The sequence below is a fragment of the Drosophila albomicans genome, chromosome 3 (assembly GCF_009650485.2).
Source record: "Drosophila albomicans strain 15112-1751.03 chromosome 3, ASM965048v2, whole genome shotgun sequence".
In the NCBI taxonomy this organism is placed as follows: Eukaryota; Metazoa; Arthropoda; class Insecta; order Diptera; family Drosophilidae; genus Drosophila; species Drosophila albomicans.
Window position 1 is genome coordinate 5,354,575 of NC_047629.2, and position 24,696 is coordinate 5,379,270.

General features: G+C 38.7%; 2 protein-coding genes and 2 long non-coding RNA genes across 4 annotated transcripts in view; 2 read left to right on the forward strand and 2 right to left on the reverse strand.

Annotated features, from left to right (window-relative positions):
- The window catches only part of LOC117566864 (sodium-dependent nutrient amino acid transporter 1), a 193,250-nt gene extending 187,214 nt beyond the window's left edge, over positions 1 to 6,036 (reverse strand). Inside the window, exon 1 of the mRNA XM_052004751.1 lies at positions 6,033 to 6,036. The gene's annotated coding sequence lies outside the window, so the exon portion shown is untranslated. The remainder of the gene's footprint in view (positions 1 to 6,032) is intronic.
- Positions 1 to 24,696, forward strand: part of LOC117572749 (matrix metalloproteinase-2) — an 89,930-nt gene that overhangs the window by 60,594 nt on the left and 4,640 nt on the right. The window lies entirely within an intron of this gene.
- LOC127565572 (uncharacterized) lies at positions 13,711 to 24,180 on the forward strand. Its single transcript, XR_007954909.1, has 4 exons — positions 13,711 to 13,805; positions 13,865 to 14,040; positions 14,636 to 14,696; positions 22,467 to 24,180. It is a non-coding gene; the product is annotated as an uncharacterized LOC127565572 (long non-coding RNA).
- Positions 19,299 to 20,351, reverse strand: LOC127565573 (uncharacterized). Its single transcript, XR_007954910.1, has 3 exons — positions 20,245 to 20,351; positions 19,995 to 20,188; positions 19,299 to 19,938 (listed from the first exon to the last, which is right to left on the reverse strand). It is a non-coding gene; the product is annotated as an uncharacterized LOC127565573 (long non-coding RNA).

Genomic DNA, 24,696 nt, shown 5'->3' on the forward strand with positions numbered 1-24,696 from the left:
AGCAAACTTGCAACACGAAACTAGGAAGTGCTCACATGCTCGTAGTTACTGCTCAATGGCTGCCAGATTGCCTAGCTCAACGGCAGGCAGGCAGGCAGACAGACAGACACACACACACAGAGGCAGAGCACAGTCAGAGAGAAGACAATAACCCAAATGCAACTGCCAATATTACTTAGTTACATCAGCCAAGTTTCCCACTCACAGACCACACAAGAACACACAAACACACAGACACATCGAATGTGGATCAAGCTGAATAGAATAGAATAGAATTGAACGAATCGAAGCACCGTAGAGCTAACGACATAAACGACATACGTGCTGTGCGGCAGATTGGCAGATTGGCTGAAATGGCACAAAAGGCAAAACTTTAGCCCAGCAGTGGGGAGAGAGCGAGAGACAGTAGAGAATGCCGTCAAAAAGTAAATATGCAACAAACAATGATATTATGCAACTTGCAACTTAAAGTGCACAGCGTCGATGCAGAGCAGAGCAGAGCAGCTCAGCAACAATGGACCCCAAAATCCGATTAATGCAGCTGCTGCACAAGATTGGGAGAGGACGGGTGGGGAGGGGAGTTTGGCTCTCCTCTTCACTAAATACAATGAATCGCTTCAACACACAGAAACACACACACACACACGGAAAAACGATCAGAGAGAAATATACATACATGGCACATGGCACATGGCCAATAAACAAAAGGACAAATGCGACGCATCGCGCCGCCCCAGAGCCAATCAATCGCTATGGTACCCCAGAGAGTAGCTTTTGGGGACACAAACGGTGTTGTGCTGCAGTTGTGTGTGTGTGTTGTGCGATGTAGTGGCTAAAGGCGACTGAACGCAACCTGACACGCGACCAGTTCAATGCACGTTTCCCTCGCATAGGTCAAACCCCAAGCAAAGTAATAGATTTAGTCAGACAGCAAAAACTGGGAGCACAAAACTGATGAATGAACTGCAGAATGTGCGCAGAGCAACAGCGAAAAGTAATATGTTAGATACTCATATTTCATGTACAATAAGTGTTGAAATATATCTCGCTATAAAATACTTAAAATATTTCATAATTCAATTCACAATATACATATAAAAAATACTATTTCATATTATACATTTGCATATTTGTGTTTGTACAAATTGGTCACACTGCGTTTGATCTTCGTGGTGTTGAGTAAAAAATGTTGACGTAATATTAAATATATAAATCAATGCACAAAACACAGCTGGCTAATTATTTTATGTGTATGCTAGAATATCCCTATTCATCCATGAAAAATACCATTTCATTTTGACATTAGTATATTTGTGTTTCTACAAATTGGTCACACTTTGCGTTTGATCTCCAACGAATATGTGCTTATGACGTGATGTTAAGTCAAAATGAAAAGAATAAACAATATTAAAATATATAATATAATGAATATAACAAAATAATTGTATATATATTAGTTTAAAAAGTAATATTTGCAACACAATAAATTTAATTACACTTACTTTCAATTGCGAATATACAAAAGCATTAAAAGCCATTGAAATAGAGGACAAATAAAGGACGCAAAATTAAAGCTTTATTCGCGGGCCCAATAGATCAAAGTGCTTGTTTGCATGTCCAATAAATACATGAAACACAGCAAGCAACTCCTGCGGGAGTGCAGTTACAGTTGGAGGCGAGCGGATCCGTTGGTTTAATTCAATTACATAAACCAGCCAGCGAGCGTTTGAAAACTTTAATTTGTATGCAAAGTCAATGCAAAGCGGGCAGCTTGTTGCAGAATCGTTGCAGGCGGCGTCCTTGTTGTTGCTGTTTCCCAATGTTTCGATGTCGCTGTGGCTGTCACTGTGGTGGATGTCGTTGCTGTCAGGTCCTTGGGCATTCAGGCGCCTAATCCTTTGAAATTGCCACACAAACAGCAACAACAGCAACGGAACAACAACAAACACTAAAGCTAACCCAAACACACAAATGCCAATAGCAAATGGCAATGCCAATATATGAATACAGTGACGCAGCTTGATATTAAGCATACGCCGCGTGGCCCGCTTGAGATCGTAAATAAGCAGACAAAGAACATAAAATGTAATGCGTAAATGCGCGTGAATATTGCATAAACGAATTACAAATGTTAACTGCTTGCCATTTGCTGTTGCTACTTAAATTAGTTTAAAAGCCAAATACAGCTGCAGATACACAAATAATATTCGCGCATCAAAATTGTAGTAGCAGCAGAAACAGCAACAGCAGCTGGAATCCCACTGCCATTGGCCAAAAAATTATTTTTCTCATTTCCGTGGTGTGCACAAAATATTTTTGCGATTTCCGCCACCCGGTCGCATCCTCCTCCTCCTCCTTCTCCCCCTGCTGGCAGCTGGTAAAGCGTCGCAGCGCGAAACATAAATACAATAGAAATAAACGCGTGTCGCGCATATTGCACATTGTACAGCGTTGTATTTATTTGCTATGAACATGGATGGCAACAGAACAGCAAAGGGGTTGACAATTTGTCAGCCTCCCATTTAGCCAGTTAGGCCATAAGCCCTCCAGACCATGAAAATGTGCTGTGAAAATTTGTTATGCGCTGCATTAAATTCATGTGCAACACCAACACCAGCACGCAACAACACAGCAGCAGCACATGCCGAAATGACTGCAAATATATATAACAATAAAATAGAACTCTGAGGCAATAGTATGGGTGTGTAGGAGACCGAAGTTAAGATACTCTAAAAGCATCTTTTTTATTTTATAAGAATATTCCTATAAAATATTCTGTATTTTAAGAAATAGGTATTTAATTGACGTTCTCTATTTAGAACTAAGTAGAAAACCGAAAAGATTGTGTTTAAGATTATTGAAACGTTAAGATACGTTTCTCTTATATTCTCTTATATTACTATAATGCAAAGTACAGATTGATTAAAAAAATCATCCTTAAAAAGAAAGAGTTGAGAAAATAGTTCGAGTCAGAAAGTCAAGCTATATATAAATGCTCTAAAAGTATCTTTTGTAACGATTTGTATTTAAAATATTATTCTTTATTGAAATATACATTGAATTGAGTTGCTTTATTTAAAAAGGCTTGTTCAATAAACTTCAACTTATTTTTCTTTTACCTTATAATGTTGCATATATAGTAGAATGATACAAAGTCAGACTAATCAAGGCTCACTAAGGGAAGGAGAGTAATGAAAAGAAAATCGAGGTTGATCTGTTTAGCAACCTTGTTAAGTCCAATTGAAATCTATCTTCAAATTTAATCTGATTTTATAGTATGCAGAATGATAGAATTGCCAATTGAAAAATTTTTCAACTGACTTTAAAGTCAGCCTTCTGAAATGTTGTGTTCCTCTGCAAAGTTGATGTGTGAGTCAAGTAAGCTTTGTAAGTTAGCATTACAAGCAGTGCAAAAGGCAAAAGCGTTGAAGCAATGAAATGAATTTGCACGCGCTCATAAATATTTTACATATGCATATTGGCCAACACCCCCTTCCACGCAAACACGCACACACACACAGACACACGCATTCACTCACACGCATATGTATTGTCTCCACCACGGACTCCAATTGTAAGCTGCCTACAAATGTGAAGATGTTAGCTGCTGGCACGTGAAATGAATGCATATATAATACTCTCACACACACACACACACACACACACACACACACACACACACACACACACACACACACACAGAAGCACGCGCACATTGCGAATGCTGATACACACGCACACACACGCACACTCGCATACACAAAAGCGCGCTGCAAATTATTGTGACATAAAGTGCTTTGACAGCGACACCCAACGCCAAGCAACGAGCCTCTGCAACTGAGACTCCGACTGAGGCTGAGGCTGAGGCTGATGCTGACATTTAAGCTGTTGTTGCTGCTGCTGTTGGTGCTGCTGCTGCTGTTGCTGTTGCTGACATTCATGCGCAAAATAATTCACAGCATACGTTGAGGGTGGCTGCCATTGGAAATTCAAATGCTGAGCTCTTTAGTCGTATGATTAGTCCCGCACTCGTATGCATATGACATATTTAAGTGGGTTATGTAACGCGCTCAGTGCGAGCACATTTTTGCTCATTAAAGCGGGCAAGACTGCAGCAGGCGTGAAGGCAGCAGACGGGTCACACAGAGAAGCTCATAAGTTGCCAGTTAATGTAAGTTATGCATATGATTACATCATATACATTTCCCGCCGACTTTCTACTTACATATATGTATACTTTTACTTATACAAGATTTTTTTATTTAAGCGCCTTAACTTCAGGCCATATATATTGTCGGTATTAAAAATAAATTGCGTCTCAATGAAATTCAGCATAAAGCTGCGAATTCAGTTTCCATAATTTTTCTTTTTCCCTGTGTCACTTACACAGCATAAATGAAGCAAGTGAAATTGATGTAATCAGTCGAGTGATGGAATAAAAAATGACCTGTTTCCAGAGTGGATGCCACTCAAAAAATATATTTTATTGCGAGGCCAGCTTTATGCGATAAGCATTAACTTTAACTTTAATTTAATCGCATTTACCACTTACAGGGTATTAACGAAATGCCAGTGAAATGCCAGAATTTGAACATCATTCACTCAGTGGCTTATTATGAATGTTGCACGTGTATATTTAATTAAAAACTGACAGTTTTACTTAATTAGTTGCTGCTTGTACAGGAAATTTGCCCCCAGCGGACAACTGATGTTCTTTCGGCAAACGAAATTTAAGCTTAAACACGATTTCATCTTTCGAAATTAGCTGTCAATGAGTAAATTCTCGTGTCTCTTGTGTGCTTGTCTTGCTTGTAGTTTGCCTTAATTTATGGTAATTGCAAATGATATTTGGCACTTCATTTAAGTTTTGAATCATCCTTTGCCTCTCGGGTATACTTTCGACATGAGTTTTATTTACTAAATATTCGTGTGCCTAAAACCTTTTAATTTAAGTCTGACAATTATCATCTAAGCCTCGACTATAGCATCTTATACCATCTTATGCAATAAAGCTTAGCTCTATCCGAGTTTCTTTAACTAAAACTGGAACTGCACTTTCCTGGCTTGTCTTGAGTTTCGGCTTGCAGGCTAATAAGCTCAACACTTCTGCATATTTCGTTTAGCTCCACTTAAAATCCGAGTCGAAAATCAGCAGCAACAACAACTGCCTGGGAAAACTGTCAAGGAAAACACTTTAGCGTTGCCGTTGTTTTGCCTCTGGGGAACGCTTTGCTGTTTGCTGTTTTTTCCTGTTTTCTCTTGTTATTTCTTTCACTTTGCCTTATCCAAAAGTAATTATTTTCCATTAAACGTAATAATGATGCCAAGAGACTGATAACAGCCAGCCGGATCTGTCGGCATTTTGCGCTGTGCTGCGCTGAGTTGTGTTGGAAATTAAATTATGCCGTTTGTTTTTCCTCCTCTCGGCATTTGTAACAGACGCCGCTGGCACGGACAATCCGCAGTTGTGTTTTTATTCCTGGGGGCTAACTTTGTCACCTCGAACAACTTGTGACAGCAATACAACCAACAAACCAGCAAAACCAAAAAAAAAAAACAGAGTAAAGGAAAAAAGAATATCACAAAAAATGGGAGTACTCCACGGGAACAACAATTGCTACTCGGCCTCTCGTCGAGGTTTGTTAAGCGCAGCCATAAAACGGCTCAGTACACTTGATCGACGCCACAAATGACTTTGGCTAGGGTTGCCACTCTCACGCGACTCTCACGCCCCTAGACTCCGTCCCTCCTCCGCCCTCCTCAATGACATCCTACACAGTCTAGGCCTGGGCCAAGTGTACGCCTCGCTGGTTTCCTATGCGTTTATCAAAAGCATACATAATATCTACGATATTCTCTCTACCGTTCCCATTTCTATGCCCTGCACATTATAACAAATTTCTCGCTTGCATAAGCAACACACACACATACACATACTCACGCTCAAACAACAAATATGAGTATGTACTTGACTTAGAGATGAGCACGTGAGTGTGAAATTTGCAGTGTTGTCTAAACGGAAGCAAAAAATGTTTATTTTTCCTAGCTGTCAAAGATAAATATAACGCTTTTCTTAAGATTATTTGAATAGATAAATATAATCATATTGTAATTATTGAGCGAGAAATTTGCAGAGTTGTCTGATCGAAAGCGAAACATATTTATTTTTACATGACTTTATTTGAAGAGTGAAATAAATATTTATTGGCTTTGAAAAGTAATATTTATTTGAATAGTGTTATTTGATTTGTTTGAAAGTGTATTTTATAAATATTTAATAATTGTGATAGGAAAAATTTTGTATTTTCTTCACTTTATTTGAATAGAAAAATATAGATATTTTTACTTCGTTATTTTGAAATTGGGCTTATACTTTACCTATTCTTATTTCAATGGGAAAAATAGACTTCAAATTCAAGCTCTCTTCTTAGTTTACTGTATTCTAGAATATAGTTATTTAATTGCTTTTCTTTGTTTTTCCTTTAATTTGGCAAATAGTTGGGAAAAAGAAACTCACGGGCTCATCTCCAATAAAGATGTAAAGCATAAAGCGCTGGGTATGCGAACAGCCGCTATATCACTGCATAACAAATGTCCGACCTAAGCTACACACATTCACACACGCACACACATACACATGGGGAAAAGCGTGATGGCGGCAGTCCATAAAAATGGAACGGAACTGCAAGTAAATTAACAGGCAGGGCATATGAAGGCGGCACAAAGCTGGCAAAACATGAGTAGGAAAAAGGGTATAGAAGAGTTCGGGATGTGTGTTGGCAGTGTTGTACAGAGCTGCGCCTTGTTTTACATAATCAACCCCTACAACATACACACATATGTGCAAAGTATGTATATGTGTGTGTGTTGGCTACTTAAGTTACACAATGACATTTTTCAATGTGTCAGAATTTTATTGTTGCAACTTGGGGCATTGTTGTTGACAACTGACATCTTTCTTTCTGCAACTGACAGAGCGTCATGGTTGCTTTTGCTTTTCTGCAACTGCAGCTGCTGCTTCTTCTTCTTCTATGTACTGTCTCAGTTGCTTCCCCTGTCTTTGCCTCCCTTCCACTTGTTCTTCTTTTTCTTCTGTTCGTTGTGTTTTGTAGCTTCCGAGTCCGAAGCGTAGCGTAGCTGTTGCTGCTGTTGCTGTTTTTGCTGTTTTGTCTTGAAATGTTGACAACTGTTTTGCCACTTTTGCCGTAATTGAAAAAAAGTATTCAATATTGTGTGCTTGCTATCTGCAAAGTAATATTCTGAATACAACATATCCATGCAGATATTTTACATGGGAATGGGTTCAAGGCTGGTTCGCTAAATTTCTAGATGTGTTTTCAAAACTTGCAACTAACTGAAATATTTATTTTACTATTTAAGAAACTTGTTACTATTCTGAGTATGATGTACTTAGAAGTAAATTACTTAACTTCACGAAATGCATATTAATAAAGTATTATTTACTTCAAAAATGCTCCTTAATAAATCGCATGTGTGAAAGGAAATATCTTCACACTCATAGTAAAGAGCTAAGTTGGCATACTATTTTCAATTGAGCGCTAATATTATCTATTGGATTGCATTTATTTGCTGCACACAATAGAAATAATCTGCATGGCACAGAGCTCGCTGTTGTATTTCCCCCGAAAATGTTGGAAATATTATATCAAAGGAAAACTCGAATTTGCAAAAAGTAGCTGCAATTGCATTGCATAGATAAGAATGCTGAGTGAAGTTGAAGTTCCAGAGCTATAAGCAGTGCATTACTATTCGCGCATTCATAAATATAACACCACGCCCCCATCTCTTTCTCTTGCCTCCTTCTTATTGTTGCGTTCGCGCTGAAACTGCGAGCCAACTAAAGCAATTTACAGTTCCTAAAACAGGAGGCAGACTGAGGCATGCAACTGACCTGCAAAGAGGAGGAAGAAGAGACAGAGGCGGAGGCAGAGACTGGCAGCCAAACCAAACAAATGGAAAAAATTCAAATTATCTGCAAGGCAAAATAAAGGGAAAAGGCAGCAGCTACAACAACAGCAACAGCAACAACAAGAACAACGCGAAGTGTGTGCCAAGTTGAGTTCTTTGCACACATTCTGGCACTTGAACATTTTTCTTATTGTACTCCGACCAAAGGAGCCAGAGCCGAGTCTGGTTTTGTAGCAGGCACAGTTGAGTTGCGTTAAGTTGAGGGGAATAGAGAGAGGGGGGGACTGTTGGAATTTTTGGTAGAACCAAATTGTGCGCGCTGTTCTCTAACGTGTTTGGCTTAAGTTGGCTTGGTTTTCTGGTCTCGGTTGGGTTTGGGTTTGGGTTGGGTTTAGGTTTTACTGTTTGTCTTCTGCAACGGTCCGCGGGCCATTTTTGGCGTTTTATTTGCATGCCAAAAGGCAAAAAATACACACACACGCACGCAAGCACACACGCATACATATACAGAGAGAGAAGCTAAGTGAAAAAGTGATTCTGCGTTATGCTTTTCATTCTTATTCTTCTGCAAAGTCAGGCAACTTACTTTTGGGGCTGCTTAATGCATGAGAGCAAATGAAAAATGAACTTAATACACTTGCAAACTACACGGAACTCGGTTCGGGTAATTGCACGCTGATTTACAAAATGGCCAACACACAACAACACAAACACACACACACACACTTGACTATTAGCGTGCTTAAAGCTCAAACTTTTAGCTCAGCTTAAAGGCTATGGTAGAAGAGCCGTAAAATGTTTTGCTGTTTTTTGGCCTGCTTGCGGCTTTACGGTCAACTTTGAGCCAAAACCCCAACTCCAACCCCCTTCTAGTTGGGAAAAAGTTGACAGCTGGCATTTGCAACAGTTTAACAGTTAAACAAAATGTCAAGAGCACAAACATATTGAAATGTAAGCAATGTGCCAGTTGCTTCCGCTTCTGCTTTTCTGTCTCTTTTTATCATACTATCTCTCTCTCCCTCTCGCTCTCTGGTCAGACGAATGGTTCTACCCTTTCTGGTTAACCCCATAAAGCTATGTGGCTTTTGACAGTGTGCAACACAATCTGACAATTTATTCATTGTGCTCCACATTTCAGCTTAATCCATTAATGGTTCCAACTACAAAGCGTTGACTAATGGCTCTAGCGATTCTCGTTTTTTCCTCATACTCGTTTTCTTTATTTTTTTCGGTCGAATTGAAATTTTTGCAAACTCTGAGGAATATAATACTTTGAACTGTTGCAAGTAATCTTTGGATTGCTTTTCGTTTTGATTTGTCGGTACAAAAAAAAAAAGTGCAATCATTTGATTACAATTTACTTAATCTTTTTTGTAAACATATTGGATACTTGGTTTGACTTTTAGAAAACCAAATGTTTAAATAAAATGTATTTGCATTTTTCTCAGTTTACAATGCTAAAATAAATGCACGTAATTGAAATTTATATTCAGAATAATAATGTTTGCTTTATCACGCGCTTCTTAAAATAAAAAAAGCATTGCGTGCTTTTAGGGGCAACGAAAGTAAAACTTTACGAGAATAAGGCTTCTTCGGATTGTTTAAATGTTTATTAATCTTTGATTGTGTAAACACTTCACTTAAATCATCTATGTATTGACTTTATGCTGTTTGCTTTTTCATGCGTTCCACAAAAAAACCATTGTCTGCTTTTAGGGGCAACCGGAGTGAAATTGCATTGCAGTTGCCTGCAATTTTGCTAGTTGCTGTTGCTGTTGCAGTTGAGTGGAATTTGAAATTATCGCTTAGCTTGGCTGACAGCTAATGCACTTAAAACTTCACAAATGTCTTGTCAATGTTTAAATGTTTCGACTGTGGCGGCAATTGCAATAGTCACGCCCAGAGCCCAGCGCTGCAGCGCCCAAAACGACAGCGTCAACGACTTGAGTGCAAAATTCAATTAACTTGCTTAAGAAGAACACACACACACACATCCTCACTTTTGAAGCATGCATATGCATGTGGACGTATGTAAGTGTGTGTGTATATGTGTGTGTGTGTGTGTGAGCTATCAATTTCATGTCCAATCAAGCAGGCAGCCATGCAGCAGTAGCAGCTGCAAATGAAACTGGTGCATTGCATTGCCTCGTAAAAGCCATGTGGATTGCCCAAAACCCCAGCCACTTAAGCAGATGTCAACTTCATTTTGCATATACCATCTGCCACTTGCCACATGACACATGCCACACGCCACTCGCCCACATACCGATGATGCCGTTACCGTCGTTGCTGCTGCACTTAAAGCTACACAGCCAAAAAGTCTTCGCTTCCCTCGCGACCCAATCAATCGAAGCAGCTGCGGCTTGACTTGTGGCTGTATCTGTAACTGCGGCTAATTGTTTTAACCGCACATTGTTTATTTATTATGCGAGTCCGAACAAGCGCAAACAGCATGTACATACACATACACATCAACAAGGAACATACTCAAAGTCTAATTAAAGCGCTATGCATATTAAATTAGACGACGCCCAGCATCGCAGTCGGTGGCAGCAACGCCGCAGTCAGCGTCACTGTGGTTGCATCTGTTCAGTGGTTGCCTCATGTCATTGCCAAATGGCCTGTCAAATAAGAAAACAGTTTGTCCAAATGTTACCGTTGCGACAACAACCCAACAAAGTTTGACATTTTATGATGGGACCACAGTTACAGTGGCCTCCCAGCACAATTCCAACCACCATCATCAACTCAACTGAGCCACCCTCAACCCCTCAACCCCTCAACCCACCAACCCACCAGGCAACAAAACCCATCACCACACACAGCCCTTTTGCCTGTCAATTACATCAAAATTGTGAATTGTTCTCGTTATGCATTTGACATTTTCGAGTCAATATAAAACGAAAATAACTCACGCACATGCACACAGCATGTTTTGAGGAAGGGGGCGAGACAATCAACTATGGCACACAATAGTCGAACATACCTTTATTTTTTTGTTGTTGGTTGCCATAAATAAATAATCAATGAATTTATACCTTTGCCATCCATTCGTAGTACAAATCGACGTATACGTAATATGCAGTACAATTTATTTGCCCTGCAGATGAAAGAGTAATTTGATTTTGTCGTGATTTATCTGGGACTTCACCAGCTGGACACTAGATAATATATGAGCGTAATAGCAAGCAAGTTTTTCTAATACAATAATATGAAAATAAAAATGATTGTGTTTAATAAAAAAGGCAAACGTAAGTCAAGTGTATTCTTAAATGATCGAGTGAATAAATAAAATAATCGAGAAGTATTTCATGCAATTTATTTATTAGCAGCATTCTGCTTTGTCGATTGTAATTTGAAATAAATGAATTGCAGGTGTGAATTGACTTCAACCCAAATACTTATTGAAAAAGCATCTAAAATTCTATGCGGTTGGTTGTTATTCTCACCTAAAGAATTTATGTCAATTGCGCATTGATTTACCTTGCTTTATATTATTTATTTATTTATTTATTGCTTTTGCTCATTGCCTAATATCGTGACTAGAAAGAAAACTAGTTTTGATTTTTCGATAAGCTAGCGTGACCACACGGCATTGCAGTTTGAGAAAGCATTTAGAACTTCAATAAATAAGAGTGCAAAGGTGGAGATAGAGGTGAATAGATAAGAGAAAAACGAACAACAACCCAAATAAAGTCGAAATGCACGGCAAGAAAATTCCTGGTTCACATAAATTGCCAAACCGAAAACAGAGCAAAACAAAAAACAAACAGAATAAAATGACTAGTGGTGAGAAGGACAAGCAGAGGGAGAAGTAGAAGGAGCAGCTGGAGAACTCGGTGAGTGAGTGGTTTGGGTCTGGGGCAGCAGCTAACAAAACGAAGGCACTGCAGAAACTCGTGTTAACTACACATTTGGGTATTTGTGTATTAACACTTTGGCAGTTAGAGGAACAACTGAAGAGCAGCAGCAGCAGGAGCAGAAGTACAGAATAGGACAGAACAGGACCCGTGAACATCATGGCGAGGCAACGGCACCGACACCGGCAATGGGGAATGCTATTCTTGCTCTGCTCTGCTCTGCGTCCAGGCTAAAGTTTAATTGGCTAGTTTAATTGTCAGCAAATGAAAAAATACTAAAATAGAAAAATAGATGGAAAAAAAAAACAAAGAAATTTAATCAAGCAAGGAACAATTGCTGCACACACACACACACAGAGATGGACGAACACAGAGATTCATATAAATAAAAAGTGCAAACGTTTATTGGATTTAACGAGCTCTCCGTGTAGTCGCATATGTAGCATGTGGTGCAGAGTGCAAAGGGGTGACATGAAAGCACTTTTAGCGTTACCAACGATGGCAGCTTAATTTAAATGTCACCTGCACTAAACAAATACCTGTGCAAAGGATCGCACACAGAGCGAACGAGCGACCGACCCAACCCAGTCGAGAGTAGAGCGATGATATTGTTAGTGACACTCTTTCAGCATTAAGTGTGTACATGACAAATATCCACACACATACACACATGGACATGCACGTTAAAAGACACAGTCAAATGCAGACAGACAACTAGATTGGCTGCACTTCAAAAGCCACTCAACATATCAACCAGGTTCAAATTGTAGTTGGCTATATGGGTTGGCAGCTGCTTAAATATTTTGATGAAATTAAAATAAATACAATTGAAACGAACGACGAAGGACATTTGATCTGATGTCGCATACTCGAATCTGTATCAATAAGACCAACATAAAAACACAGAGAAAGAGAGCGAACATTATAATGCCAATAAAAATAAATTATTTCAAAGTCCAGCCAGCATCGTTTGTAATCCTCAGTCATTCCTTCTCCTCTCGACAGTCTCTCTATTTATTATGTATATTGTGTGGGTAATGGGCCGCGTCTTGTGGCTCATATCATTATGCATCATTAAGTTGATGGCCCGAAAGTACACTGAGAACTGAGAACGAGGGGACACACACTTCGATTTTATAGCCAAGTTCAGGCCAGGCCAGAGTCAGACTCTCACTCAGATTCTGGCCATATGTCCCATCGTTTTGAGCGCCTTCTGTGGGCGCTATTAAACGCATATTACTCATCGAACCATATTTTTGTCGCCTTCGGTTCGATTGCAAATTACATAAAGGACATCATACGGTTTTATGTGCAACTCAGCGCAAAGCTAATAACTTGATAGTTAGCCTGTCTGCGCAATGATAAGAACACAACCATGACGTAACACACCAAACTTAACCATTTTTATAACATACTAAATTATTGGTAATTAAATGCGACATGACGTAAACTAATTGATTTTTCGTGTTTTTGTTGAAAATGTACACGAATGAATACTTTTGATACTGCCTATATTTCAACATAATTGATTCACAGCAAGTAAGAAAGCTTCTGTCGAGTGTACTCGACTGTGAGATACCCGCTAACCATTTTCAATAAAGGCAAAACAATGCGAAAGCAGTACAATCTACCGTCAGAATACTAAAATATACAAAATTCAATTTTGGTATATTATCGTACTTTAGTATTCAATAATTTATGGAATATCAAAAATTTCATATTATATAATTTATAATTCTTATTATTGCAACACTTTATTAGAATAAAAAGCAATACATTCAGAACTGAATAAGTTTTAACGTGCTAAAAGAAAAACTAATTAATTTAGGTTTTTATAGTTTAACAAATTCAAAAACAACAAAAAATCGAACATTTTATACAAAAAACTCATCAAAATAGTAAAACTTACCATAACACAAATGATCAACAATGTAATCTAAATTATCTGACATATTCCAACTAAATTGATACAAAAATACAGTCAACATAACATTTTATTACAATAATATAAAAAAAGTAATAGAATTATACATAGAAAAATGTCGAGAATAATTGAAGTTTTTGTTCTTAAGCAGATTGGGAAGAAAAGGAAAATAAAATTGCTAAACCTCAAGAATGCAGAAAAATGTAATACAATACGAAATAAACGCAAACTTGCCACGGAAACGTAAATCGTCTCAGTAAGAGAAATTACTTAGTTGCTAAAGTGCAACTACATTTGACACATCTCCCAAGCGGTTGGCAAGTTAACGTAAGTGCTTACGTCATAGTGTGCACAACTGTACTTTGTTGCTGCTGTTGCTGCTGCTGCTAGTTAGCAAGTGTTTTGCTGCTGCTGCTGTTTTACTTTTTTCCATCAAGCTATAACTTTCCATCTTTGCGTCAAGTTTTTGGCACATTTGTTTGACAAATTGTTTTGTTTGCGCCGTCGGACGTCACCAATCGATAGAGAGACACACACACACACACACTGTGACAATATACTGCAAAAGTCAGCGTATATATTACGATAGATATGAACTTGTCGGGTATGGGCAATATAAACACAACAGCGGGTAACCGTAACCGTAACCGTAACAGGACACACCCAGAAAAAAACGAAAATGAAAACGGAAAAAAAAAACTAACTAAGCAAAGTAGTTGTCACAGCAACCGAGCATTTTGTGAGCTTACGCTGTCAGCTAAATAAATATAAATAAAATTCTATATAGCGCATAGTGAATATTGGGGCTTACATAAGTATGCAGTAAACCATGGCTGGCGTACCATAGTCGTGTATTTCTCGTATATATATATTAGATTGACTACAATTTCAATTTCTTTATTTTCCTCTTTTTCTCTTCCAGGTAAGTCGCAATCGATGTTTGAAGCTTCTAAGACGCTTGCTCGTTTGGTTATAAAATCAAAGTACGTACTTCTTTTTGACACCAACTCGCGGCCTTACATACACATACACATACGCACACATACTCAAGCAAACACACATACACATACACTCAGTGCCAACAATGGCGCCATTAGAGACGTCTGAGGTAGTGAGATGAAATCAATAAAGTCAAACGTATCCTGCTGATAGCTGTTTAATGTTTACAATATGTCTTTATTTCTTTTTCTTTCTCTCCACTTCTCAATTCGCTTCGGTTCTCTTCCCTTACCGTCCCTCCCCCTTTCTCGCCCACTGGCAAGATACTTTTGCCTTTGACTTTACCTTGAGGCCAGTCGCCTGAGCAGTCGTTGCCATTGGCAATTCTCAGTCCTTGCATTGGTCCTTTCAGCTATGCAAAACGGTTTGATAATACCCAGCGTTATGGTCTTGCCCAGCAGCTGCAGTTGTTATGATAGCAATATTCCAAAGAATGGGGGTAGTGGGGGCTATGGGAATATGTGGAATAAGAGAGGCGGCGACCCCATCGGGGTCTCTATAATGCCAAACAATTTAGTGCAGTAGCTGCTGGTGTCGCCTGACAAAGGTAACCTCCATTATCCGATTTGCATTTAGGTTTAGGTTGAATGCGCTCAAATGTGCAATTCAATTTAAGCAAACAAACAGTCCGAGGGGGAGCAGGGTGCGGCGGCAATGCGGGGGTGCAACAGCAGCAGTAACAGTAACAGTAGCTAACTCTGAGTTTCGGCATGCAGTTAACCAGAAAAGCAGCGCAAAAAGCAGCTTAGCTCCAGGGGCCAACTGCAGAGAGCAAGAGGGAGAGTAAGAGGGAGAGAGGGATCCAAACAGCAGCAGCAGAAACAACAACCAAAAAGGGTCGCATAAAAAATTCAAAGTCAGTGAAACGCAACTTAAGCTTTTTTACACTGGTTACCAAGTGCAGGGGAGGGAACAAAATGGAGAACTGGAGTGGGGCTAACACAAAATCGGGATAAACACACATGTACAACAGCACACACATACAGCGAGTCTGGAGTAAGAGGCGGAAAAGCGAAGCAGGATGTTGGCACATAAGCAAAGTAGATTAAACACCGCAAAACAGGCGCTCAATGAGTCACATGCAAAATGCCAGCACACAAAGTTGAGATTTTCTCTCCTCTTTTTTTTTGGTTTGTTGTTTTTTGTTTTTTGTTTTGGTTGCTTTCCTCTTTTTCCTCTGTTTTTGGTATTTTATTTTGAAGCCATCAAAGCCGACAAAGTGCGCTTAAAAATGTCAAAACAAACGAGTCAACGGTTCATCTGTATAAAGAGTGAACGAGTGTGGACAGAAGGAAGAGTTCTATGTGGACAACCGCAATGTGCAAACAGTTGGAAAATGATTTCAGCAGCAGTTTGTGCAGAACTTTTCCAAAAAAAATTCACAAACTAACTTTGTTGCACACAAATATTTAAATTATTTCTAAATCGCAAATAAGCTTGGACTTTATTTTAAATATGATACGTGGCAGAAAGAGAGAGAGAGAGAGAGAGAGCGGGAGTGAGTGTATAAAAAGAAGTGCTTTGCTCGTTTTTAATTATAATGCATAACAGTTGAAATCATGTACAATTGGCAAGATTAAAGGCTTAAAAGTGATTTCATTATGCATTTTAAATGAAATTATCGCAAAAGCAATGTTCAAATAGTATCAATCATGTCAAAGGCCAAGCATAGAGGAATTGGCTTCTTCTTTAATAATTCAGTAAAGCCTCAATTACTTTCCTTTTGCATTCCAATCGCTGTGGGATTTGTTGTGCGTTCAATATTCAAATTGAATTTGTGCGCTTGACACTTGTTTAATAATACATGAGAGCAACTAATCTTTACGGTAACGAGCATAAATTTGCTGCTCTAGCACACAATGTGATTATTGGGGTTATGCAATTTATAGATGGATGGCAAATATTTGTGTAAACGCCATAACAATTATTATTGACTATAATCAAAATTCAACATTCGGTATGCATGCAGTGCGAATTAAGCAATTGTCTGCCTACGCAGATACATATAAATATTAAATATGCATTAGCTTGGTTCACTTGGCTCCCCCACAAACACACGCACACACACACACACATACTCGCAGACTCCATAAAATTTGCAGCGCGCGCCCATTGTATGCTATACTTTTTATTTCATAATGCTCCCTTGCACAACCTCAACCCTAACCTCAACCTCAGGCTCAGCCTCAGTCTCAGCCTCTGCTTCAACCTTAGACTGAGCCACGTGGCGCCGCAATGTGTTAAATTTTTACAGTTGAATTTGTTATGCGTCTTTCTCTCTCTCTCTCTCTCCCACACTCTCTTTATATGTGTATGTGCTGAGTAAATTTGAATTTGATTGAATAGCATGTGACACAACGGCGCCCAGCTCGAGGCTGCTCCTTTTTACCTGACCCTCTCTCGCATCCTTTTGATGCTTCACCCTGCGTGTCCCTTTTTCTCTTCACCCACACGCAAGTGCTCGCTGCTTTCACCTTTTCGTCGATTTCGTCTGCAGTTTAGATAACGTTGAACGGTGCGCATCATTTGGCGCCCAGCGCTCCACTGCTTACTTTGCCACACGTCTTGTGGAAAGGCGCATTGCGTCTCATCTTGTCAAATGGTTTTGTATAGATTCTGTCCCTGCCAAACTTCCTCCGCCGTTCCTCGACGAACAACACTAACCCAGGGCAGCCTTTGTGAGTTTTTGTGACAGCTTGTTAGACGTGGCGTGTATTCTAGTTTGTCACGGGAAAGGGATGCGAATGCGGTGGATGAAGTTGGAGATGGGGATGGGGAAGCAGATGGGGATAGGGATGGGGATGCAGATGGCGACGACGGGGAAGTGGCACTGGCAAAGCATTGTGCAGCAAACTGACAACGATGAATGTAAGCGATTTATTTTATGATTTATTGCTTACACTCATTGTATTCGCAGCCATGGATTTACTATACATACACAGCAGTCATATGTATCTATATAACTAAGTGCGTCTCATGTCGTTTGTAGGCGTCGCTGTTTATGAATATATATACTCGGAATTTGTTTGTCACATTGTTAACACTTGCAAATCATTTGGCAATTGCGATTTTCCATGCGGAAATCCATTAAAACAACAAACAGAGAAAAACATGTTTTCATTAACGATCGAACCTCACTTTAAGTCCTTACACACAAAACTCTTTAATTCAAAGAATATAAAATCATTTCAACTATTGTTCTTTTTTTACTTGCACACTAAACTGTTTAAAAAACAAAAACATATTTATCTATAGCAACTTTTGGGCTTTTGTCGTCAAATCCAATTAATTTATAGCACTTATATAAAAGAAAGTATACAAAATACTTTACTATAATAATGAATATGCCCTCTGTAAAATGCTGACAAAAAATAGAAACACAAGACTGAATGAAACATTTAAAAATTTAAATTCAATCAAGTGTCAAATTAGTGCGGATTTTTAATTTAAGCGTCCCTTTTTTTATTGTCATTTCGCTCATAAATAAAACATGCACCTGCCACTCAATTAGGAACCCTGTTTGCAGACTCTGAACCCAAATGGACTTAGGCGGAGGGGGCTTGAGGTGCAGTGTGTGGGCGTGGCACTGCCGAAGTGCCAAGAGTTACAAATCAAAATGTATAAAACATGCAATTTGTTTGCCAAAAGTCACGCGTAGCTTACGACCCAAACTTCTCCAGGGACAAAAGCAAGAGAGAGAGAGACATAGAGAGAGACTGAATCGAGTTTGAGATAGATGCAGAGATATGGATAGAAGGAGAGACCGAGTATTTGACAGTGTAGAACCCATCAAACTTTATGCAAATGAAGTGTTAAAGTTAGTGAAAAGTGCAAAAGTTAACTAAAAGAGAACTACGCATTTTGTCTTGCTTTGACTCACTCAACCTGGGTGTGATGTTATTTCGATTTGGTATCCATCACAACCTCCTTGAGTGAGCGATAGCAGGATAGAATATCCACTAAGCTAATCAACCGCGAATTATGCAACAAAACTTTTAGCAAAAAACATTTAAATTTTAAGTAAAGATTGCTCAAGACAAAATACCTTTTACAAAATTAATTTAGAATTAAAAAGAACTTTAAGGTAATGATATTATAAATGTTTAAATTAAACAAGAATAATTGTTTGTTCAGAAGCTATATTGAAAATGAATTCTTGAGGAAAAGAAGTATGTGAATAAACAAATTAGAAGTTAATAATATAATGATATATATTTTAAAATAACATTAAAATCACAAACAATAAATCTTCAAATTTCTATAAATATATATTTAGAGGATTATATTTTGGTAATAATGGAATTATCTTAAATGGAAATGTGATTTTATATAACGAACGCTTAAGTGTTTACTCAATCTTACTAATGGAATCAAATCTCGAGTTGCTACTATAATCGCAAGTACTCCACAGTAAAATGTTTTAGAAACTCACAGTTGCTCATTCTTGCCATCGAATTGCCAGTTTCATCTCAGGCTCAACGTCGGCAAAGGCCTCGGGACAAAAGTCAAACTGCGTATGCATAATAAAATTTTGAAATGCCAATTTAATAATGCTTAATGGCAAAAATCATTTTTGGTAATAAATTTATAAGCACATCCCAAGCAATATGACGAGGCTGCGTTCGTGCTTCCTTCCCCTGCTCATGTCCTCCTCGTCTCTGTGGCTGTCTGTGACTGTTTGTGTGTGTGTGTGTGTGCCCTTGGGGCAAGCACTCAAGTTGAAGCTGTAGCATACTTCTAGGCAGTGGCAAAGAGTCTTGTGGCAAATATTTACCTTTTGGGGGCATGTGAAAATAACATTTGCAATTTTAAACACTTGAGACTTGTCGCCAGCTGCTTGGTAATTTTTCAGCACCATCAATACTCATGTGTGTGCGGGTATAGGTGTGTGTGTAGCGGGTGAGGGTGTGGGTGTCTGTCATTTTTGGCTCACACTAATGACAATTTTCATTTCTATACTCATTTTTTTGTTGTTGTTTTTGGCTGGTTATTACTCTTGTGGCTACATTGTGATTATTTATTAATTAAATTTGCCATGAGACAGCAGCTAAAGCAAATTCGTTTGTTTTTGTCGTGTGTGTGCTTGTGTTTGTGTGTTGGGTTTTGTGGCTTTTGGCTTTGTGTTCTGGGCTTATGGTTTGCCATGGTGCATACTATGTTCAGTCCACACACACACACACATAATACATAGCTCTGGCCTATTATTTGTCGACTTAGACCTGAGACCTAAGCTTTGCTGCGTATGAGTATTTTTTAAAGCATTTTATTGACTTTATTCATACCCTTTTCGTTTATTTTCTGCTCTTTTTTTCCACCTTTGGGTCTTGGGTCCTTCTGGCCAGCACCTAAATATTTTATGTGCCCACTTGGTAGCTCAAGCGTAATTATCTCCTGTCGTTTCTGGACAGTTGCGAGTTATGTACGGCGGGGAAGCCAGGTGTTCAGCTCCCAGCTCCAGGCTCCCAGTTGGCTAAAGCTGCGATAAATTCTAGTTAAAGCGCTTATAAACAGAACTTAAAGGATAAACATTACTACACTAAGAATATGTCAGCTAAATTATGCTAGTTAATGTGCTGCATTCTTAATAATTTACAGCAAATGTGACAACTTTTTCTCTCTCGAATATATCTCAATTTGAATACACTTTTCATGGAAGCAATAATACCGTTGAATCTATGTTGACCCTTTTTTTGGTATCGAGAAATCAAAAGCCGTCGTCTGCCTCTCTTCGGTTGCCCGAATGTCAACATTATGCCAATCTCTGACAGCCTATCTCAGTCATGTCACAAAGTATCCCGCACACGTATTTTTGATTAAAATTGCAGGTTGTGAGGTGTGTGCGCCATGTGAGTGATGTGTGTGTAAGTGTGCGAATGTGTGTAACAACTGCTGCCTGGTTTGGTTGTCTGGCAGCAACGATTTGTTCGCCCTTCGTTACCAATTGATTGAATTGAGCACATCGAGCCATGAAATGTTTGCCCGACGGCTAACAACTAAATCACCGTTGGCAGCTTTTGCATGTTTTTTCAGTCTAAGGAAAACGTCAGCCAAGTCATTGCCTTCCAAAAAAGCAAAAACTCTTAAAATGTTATTTGAATATACAATTGTATGCAACTAGAGGATACCACGTATTTGCAAGTAATAGGATTTATTTTAAAGGTCTTAAAATTATATTATATTATACTTTATATGTTGCTGCATATAGAATATATTTAGTGGTCTGTTAGAGCACTTGGGGGAGAGCAACATTCATAAAAATTTGACTTATTTTAGAGATTTATCAGTTTCAACTATTGTTAAGGCTTCAACTACCTCCTGAGGCTCAAGAATGTAGAGTATTGTGGAAGATGGCGTAATAGAAAATGCCACTGGCCGCTCTGTTGCAAGCGAAGACAACTATGGCATCGGTGGCAATGGTGGCATCCGTGGCATCGGTGGCGTTGACTGCGGCGCATTTTGCAATTTTTCCCCGAATCGCATAGATTTTTCTTCTTGCCGGAGAGTAAGAGACAATTTCGTGCACATTTTCGCTGGGATTTTTTCCTATAAACTTCCGTCGAAAGTTTCTCTGGGGTTTTTTATTTTCATTTTCATTTTATTCTTATGCTTTTGGTTTTTGGTTTTGTTGTCAGACAGCTATCGAAAAAGTTTTGTGCAATGTTTGCCCATGAGCGTAGCGAACTAACAAAATGAGTTTATTTTTTGCTTAATTTCGCACAAATTAAAAACGTCGATTCCGGCTCAGTAACGGCTCCAAAAATATCACGAGAATTGAAAAAAATGCGCAAAAAGAATATAAGAAAAAGTTGAAGATGCGTGCGTTTGCCTGGAAACAGCAATTTTTCGTCGTCGCCGTGGCGAAAACTTTTTAACAGCACTGGCTATAAATACTCCCAGCACATGTATGTGTGTGTGTGTACTGTGTAGGTGTGTGTTTGTGTAAATTACATCATTTTTGTTATTAAGACTTTTCCTATATATCGTATGGCCATTTTTTAAAAGTCAATTTCAAGAACTGAACATGGCTTATAAGACATTCAATGAGTTGGCAAAGTCTTTAATTCTTATGTCTAGAATTAAATAAAAGTGTAAAATGATCCGATTTCTAGGAAATCAACAATGATTCGAATTACGATATTCGGTTTATTGTATTATATTTATATTTTAATGAGTAAAATATGATATATTCATTTACAATTTTTACAATTTGTTGAAAAAAAATAGTTTTAGAAAGAAAAGTGCCTCAATTTTAAATTGCTTTTAAATTAAATGGGGTTATAGAAGTGTCAATGAGTTAATTAGATTTTAGAAACAATTTGAAAGATAATCAAAAACAATAACCAAAATCCAATATTGGAGCATTAAACCTACAAAATTAAAGTACAGTTGCATACACATTTTTAATAAAAGAAAAACAAAATTAACATACTGAAAAATACTATATATATTATATTAAGTATATCGATATACTTTACTTTTAAAATATTACCATAGAGTATAAAATATACCAAATAGTCAACAATAATTGAGTCAATAATCACAACAATTGATACCTGACTGCAGCAGACGTCTTTTTTCCTAATAAATTATTTCTTAAATAACTTCTTAAATTTTTATGTGTTTGCAACCAAATTTTCTCAATCATATGTATTAAAAATCGAGACTCAAAATTACGCTTTCCATTCAATTATTTTCGATTTGTGGCAGTGGAAGTGAGCGTCTAAGTGCTTAAAAAAAAACTGTATATCTTATAGTCTCTGAGATGCATACAGACAGACATGATTATATCGTCTTGGGTGTTGGCGCTGATCTATATGTATGTACTTTGTGGAGTCGGATATTACTCTTTCTATTCGATACTTACATATCCTAGAGGCACAATGTTATGATGATGGATTGGATGAAATTTGTCCCCCGCAGGTTCTTTTAAAAAAAACCGTCGCCTTTAAAAATTATATATATTTGCCATCTTGTTATTTAATGTTTAAGTTGCTTCTTATTTTTGGTCATCTTAAGCCAATGAATAGGTGGCCCTAAACCAGTTTCAATAATTATATACTAGCAATAAAGAATATATAAATTTGTAAAGATATTAATTATAATATGACTTTGCCTTGAATTCGTTGCCATAATGAAAATAATAAAAACAGTTGCAAGTTCTATACTGCAGTTGTAGTGCATAGCAACATATTATCCTTGCTTGTCTCGTCGCCCCTTTCACATAGCTCAGCCTATGAAATGTAGCAAATGGAGTCGCGCAGCCATTTGGCTAATTGTTCGGTTTGTTTTACGTGTAAGGCAACAAATTGGCCAAAACACACGTTTGCCAACAGCCAAGCACAGCACAGTTGTCGTACTAGACGTCGAGGTAGTTGCGACTCCCATTGGCAATGACGTGTCCTCAGTATGGCCTCTCGTTTGCAGTTAGCGAGGCGGGTTCATAATAATTTAAATGCTCGGCACACAAAGTGACATGGCAAAGACAAACAGAGGTCAAACCGAGAGGCTCCTGTCTCCTGTAGTTGTTGCTGCTGTTGCAGCTGGAAATGGCTACGTGACAGGACACAGTGCAATGGGTCGCATTTAAATCCAAGCGCAGTAGCAACAAAATTAGCACGACAAAGGGACTCGTCAGCAAGGTGGCAAGAGAAGCAGCAGCATGATGAACGGACGGAGACAAAGAGTTGAAGGGGTCGCAAAGTAAAACTGGTTGTAGTAGTGCAGTTAATTTGCCATTGCGAAGCAACAACAAGCTTTGAGCAAATAACAAACGAGCCACATCGCAAGCATAGAGCACTGAGCAAAGCTGAGCCTTCGTGCCCCGTCGCCACTTCTCCTGCTGCTGCTGCTGCTGCTGCGACAGTCTCACTGTAAGGACAAACGGATCAACAACTAAGCAAACAAATGGCGTTGCAATTGAGCACGTTTTGGGCAAAGCGCCGGAATCACAGTCGAAAGTCGTAGAGCAGCCCATGGAAATGAACTGCGGCATGGAAAAACAGAACAGAGTAGCAAACGAAACTGGACGAGACGAAACAGAACAACACACTTGTGTGCACACAACACGCATGTATAGGTCAGGTCAAGTGGCTATGCGGCAGACTCCAATCATTTGTGCCATACGTGTGGCTAATGATGTTGCAGTCAGATTCAGATTGAGACTCAGCCTCAGGCCACTTTGCCTTCAGATGCAGATTGGGATTCAGTTTCGGATTCTGTCTTTGACTCTCGGCGACGTGTCAGCAGCCAATGGTCCATTTGATTGGAAAACTACAAAACGAAAAACGAAAAATGCTCCCCCAAAAAAAATAAGAAAGTCCACTTAAGTGAAACGATCATGTGGGTGTGGTTCGCAAGTGGTTAAATGCCTCAATGCATGTTGACAAAACACGCATACGCACTGTAAGCCAGCCGCAAATGAGAAACTACGAGCAACAGGACATTTGCCTGGAACAAGGCAAATATATAAAAAAAAAAAAACTAGAAAAAATAGAAAAAATAGAAGAAGTCAAGCCAAGCGCTCACAGGCAGTACAGCTATGACAAAAAGGAGTGCACACAAAAAAAAAATGGGAAAGGCAAAGCAAAAAAAAAAATGGATGTGAAATTAAGAAACCCAGGATACTAGCCAGCAGCAGCTGTCCAGGCCTGGGGATTTTATGTAAACCACACATACATAGAAAAAAAAGAAGAGGAAAAAACGAGGAGAAAACTTTTTGCTTTAGTAAAGAGCAACAGACGTGGCCCTGGCTACAATGGCATAAAAGAAACATAACTAATTTGCATAAAATGTTGAAACACGTTGGAACAAACAACATGAGAAGAGTGCTCTGCGCTGCACGGCAAATATGCTAGGGATAGCAACATGGCAAGATAGGTAACAGACCGGGTCTAAAAACTTCTGTCCAAGCGGAAATCGAGTAAAAGTCGTAAGTGAAGAGTTGCGGTACAAGTTGGGTTGGGTTTCAGTTCGGGGCTCTCGTCT